The sequence below is a fragment of the Bison bison genome, unplaced genomic scaffold (assembly GCF_000754665.1).
Source record: "Bison bison bison isolate TAMUID 2011002044 unplaced genomic scaffold, Bison_UMD1.0 scf7180017864374, whole genome shotgun sequence".
NCBI classification, from domain to species: Eukaryota; Metazoa; Chordata; class Mammalia; order Artiodactyla; family Bovidae; genus Bison; species Bison bison.
In genome coordinates this window covers 88,785-93,500 of record NW_011494946.1, presented here as the reverse complement: position 1 = coordinate 93,500, position 4,716 = coordinate 88,785, and positions in this window count along the sequence as shown.

Sequence of the window (4,716 nt, the reverse complement as noted above, 5' to 3'; positions counted from 1 at the left end):
TAATATAAATATAAATTAATATATAAAAGTAATTATAAATTATTAATTATTTAATAAATTATTAATTAATTTAATTTTATTAAATTAAATTTATTCTATTTAAAAGAATAGTGTTCTTTTCTGGCTCTGTAGGGGGCGATGATGAGTTGCTGCTTGCTATGTTTGAGTTTACCTGGCTAGGTATCTTTGGTGAACTTTCTGTAAAATATCAGTGTATCATTTTGAGGCATGATCCTTTGTCTCAAAAATGTATATGACTATGCCCTCAATTTCTAACAGGCAGAACAGGCTCAGAGCTTCTGAGAATCTGCTTCCCAGTTTATAATCTTTAGTATGACTCCAATAAAAATTCCCTCTTTTCTTCTTAATTCTTAATTGAATTTTCCTCAACAAAGCACAGTAAAGAAGATTTTATTTTGGGGTGGGCTGTGTCAACACTTGTAAAGGAACCAGTACAGTGGGATTTTGTATTGGGTGAGAGAGATTGGGCTGAATAGAATGGGAAAGATCAGGAGCTGACTGTGGCTCAGATCATGAACTCCTTATTGCAAAATTCAAACTTAAATTGAAGAAAGTAGGGAAAACCACTAGACCGTTCAGGTATGACCTAAATCAAATCCCTTACAATTATACAGTGGAAGTGACAAATAAATTCTAGGGATTAGATCTGATAGACTAAGTGCCTGAAGAACTGTGGATGGAGGTTTGTGACTTTGTACAGGAGGCAGGGATCAAGACCATCCCCAAGAAAAAGAAATGCAAAAAGGCAAAATGGTTGTATGAGGAGGCCTTACAAATCGCTGTGAAAAGAAGAGAAGCAAAAGGCAAAAGAGAAAAGGAAAGATATACCCATTTAAATGCAGAGTTCCAAAGAATAGCAAGGAGAGATAAGAAAGCCTTCCTCAGTGGTCAATGCAAAGAAATAGAGGAAAATGATAGAATGGAAAAGATTATAGATCTCTGCAAGAAAATTAGAGATACCAAGGGAACATTTCATGCAAAGATAGGCACAATAAAGGACAGAAATTGTATGGACCTAACAGAAGCAGAAGATATTAAGAAGAGGTGGCAAGAATATATGGAAGAACTGTACAAAAAAAGATCTTCATGACCTAGATAATCATGATGGTGTGATCACTCACCTAAAGCCAGACATCCTGGATGTGAAGTCAAGTGGGCCTTAGGAAGCATCACTATGAACAAAGCTAAGTGGAGATGATGGAATTCCAGTTGAGCTATTTCAAATCCTGAAAGAGGAAGCTGTGAAAGTGCTGCACTCAATATGCCAGCAAATTGGGAAAACTCAGCAGTGGCCACAGGACTGGAAAAGGTCAGTTTTCATTCCAATCCCAAAGAAAGGCAATGCCAAAGAAAGCTCAAACTACTACACAATTGCACTCATCTCACATGCTAGCAAAGTAATGCTCAAAATTCTCCAAGCCAGGCTTCAACAATACCTAAATCATGAACTTCCAGATGTTCAAGCTGGTTTTAGAAAAGGCAGAGGAACCAGAGATCAAATTGCCAACATCAGCTGGCTCATGTAAAAAGCAAGAGAGTTCTAGAAAAACATCTATTTCTGCTTTATTGACTATGCCAAAGCCTTTGACTGTATGGATCACAATAAACTGTGGAAAATTCAAGAGATGGGAATACCAGACCACCTGACCTGCCTCTTGAGAAATCTGTATGCAGGTCAGGAAGCAACAGTTAGAACTGGATATGCAACAACAGATTGGTTCCAAATAGGAAAAGGAGTACGTCAAGGCTGTATATTGTCACCCTGCTTATTTAACTTCTATGCAGAGTACATCATGAGAAACGCTGGGCTGGATGAAGCACAAGCTGGAATCAAGATTGCTGGGAGAAATATAAATAACCTCAGATATGCAGGTGACACCACCCTTACGGCAGAAAGTGAAGAGGAACTAAAAAGCCTCTTGATGAAAGTGAAAGTGGAGAGTGAAAAAGTTGGCTTAAAGCTCAACATTCAGAAAATGAAGATCATGGCATCCGGTCCCATCACTTTATGGCAAATAGATGGAGAAACAGTGGAAACAGTGGCCGACTTTATTTTTGGGGGCTCCAAAATCACTGCAGATGGTGACTGTAGCCATGAAATAAAAAGACACTTACTCCTTGGAAGAAAAGTTTATGACCAACCTAGACAGCATATTAAAAAGAAGACACATTACTTTGCCAACAAAGGTCCGTCTAGTCAAGGCTATGGTTTTTCCAATGGTCATGTGTAGATGTGAGTGTTGAACTATAAAGAAAGCTGAGTGCCAAAGAATTGATGCTTTTGAACTGTGGTGTTGGAGAAGACTCTTGAGAGTCCCTTGGACTGCAAGGAGATCCAACCAACTCTAAAGGAAATCAGTCCTGAAATATTCATTGGAAGGACTGATGCTGGAGCTGAAATTCCAATACTTTGGGCACCTGATAGGAAGAGCTGACTCATTGGAAAAGACCCTGATGCTGGGAAAGATTGAAGGCGGGAGGAGAAGGGGATGATAGAGGATGAGATGGTTGGATGGCATCACTGACTCAATGGACGTGAGTTTGAACAAGCTCTGGGAGATGGTGATGGCCAGGGACAACTGGGGAGCTGCAGTCCATGGGGTCACAAAGAGTCAGACATGACTGATTGACTGAACTATTTCCATATATGAAAATCAAAATTTCTATGTTTCCTATATGAAAATATGGGTGTATATTTCCATTCAAGAAAATCAGATTTTTGTATTTTCTATGTGAAATATGGGTGTGTATTTCCGTATGTGGAAATTTTATTTTCTATATTTCCTTTATGAAAATAGGAGTTCAGATTTTAGTTTAGCTCTTGATAGTTTTTTTTTTCTCTCCTGCAGATTCTGTCCCTTATAGAGGCTGTTGCCAATGTACATTCCCACTGACAGTGTGCGTGTGTTCCCTTTCCTCCAGGCTCTTTCCTGCCTTTATTGTTTGTGAACTTGTGAGGATGTCCATTTTGAATGGTGGGATTTGATTTCTCGTTGTCATTTTGTTCGGCATTCCTGCAGCAATTAGGAATGCTGAGCATCATGTCCCATGAGGCTGTGTGGTATTTTACTTAATTTCTTTTTAAAGAGTGTGAGAAAAATTTACCAGTGTGTCATGGTCTTTGTAGACCAGGACCTGGGGACTAGAGTTGATGAGAAGAGGGACACAGGGGACCCAAGTCTCAAGTGAAACAAGGGTGGTTTATTTGCAGAAATGCATGTTTATATATCTTCATACAAGACAGCTTTAGGCAGTAAAAAAAAAAAAATGGAGCAAAAACAACGCCAAGCAAATAACAATCTTCAAAGGGCCAGAAAGCATTCAATATCTTGAGTAAGAGGGGCATAACTGAATAGATTAAATTTAAGTAAGGTCAGTGAAGGGAGTCACTGAAGGGTCACTGAAGGGTCACTGAAGGGAATCCAAGCAGGTGCCCCTTCTCATGATCTCAGTCCTGAGAACTGCATGCAGCTCTGCTGGCTCTTGTTTTCCAGGAACTGATAAGGAATAGAGTGTCCTTGAGAAACAGCACACAAAAGAAGAACATATTGGATCCCTTAAAGTGGAAGTCCCCTGACACCAGTGGCAAGTGACTTTTAGACAGTCAGGCATGTTTGGAATTTATTTCGACAATCTCTGCCACAGGACATTTGCTGAGGGCAGCTGCACAGCTGTGCCCCAGGCCTTGGGAGTTAGATGTGCCAGGAAGCACCAGTGTCACGCTGCAGTCACAGGAAGTGTCCACAAAGAGCAGTACTTCTCCACACCTGCCCTTGGTTCCTGCAGCAAACAGAGCCTGAGGAAAAGCTGGCTTCCTGGACTGTGAAATAGAGTGGAATGTGCCTGGGCAAACATGAAAGGCTTCTGTCCCAGTACTTCTTCCCTCTAAAGCTTCACACCCTTAATCCCCAGATTAATCCTAGTGGGGGGCCACAGCTCCCAGCTGAGGGGGCTAAGCTGCCTAGGAGGTTACATTGTGAGTAAGGGGGCTTGAGCTGGGGATGCCAGCACCAGGAAAAATGGAAGCTTGGTGACCACTGCCTCCAGTATCCTCGAGGACTTGATCTACCTCTGGACTCTGGTCCCCGGCAGAACCAAGCAGACAGCAGAGATTTAAAAAGGGCTCAATGAAGGGCACCTTGCCAGGCAGTCTGGACCCCACCCCAGGCCAGCAGTGGGCCCCAAGCCTGTTCGGGCTCCAGGGATGGGATAGCAGCCCCAGTTAGGGAGATCAGAGGGAGTCAAGTCGGAACTGCTTTTCTGTCCTCTCCTTTCACGCCAGGCCAGTGCTGTGTTGGAGTACTGTTGCTCTTGTTCTCGGTGTGTGGCCACCCAGTTCAGGTGTCACATATCCATGAGGCATCTCTAGGCTTTTTTTTTTTTTGGGGGGGGGGGCGGTTTCCCATAGAAGGTGGAGCCAGAGTGTTGAGCATCAGGCCCTTTCGGATTATCTAATCTCAGATACAGTTTTCTGTGTATACAAGGAAGTGAGGAAGGAAGGAAGGGGATAACCCTTGTGCTTAATCTCTTAGAGATACAGGTATCTGTGTATATGAGAAAGGCAGGCAAGCAGGGAAGCAGGAAGGACCCAAGTGGATAATCCTTGTAAATGGCAACCTACTCCAGTATTCTTGCCTGAAGGATCCCATGGACAGAGAAGCCTGGCGGGTCCATGGGGTTGCAAGAGTCGGACAC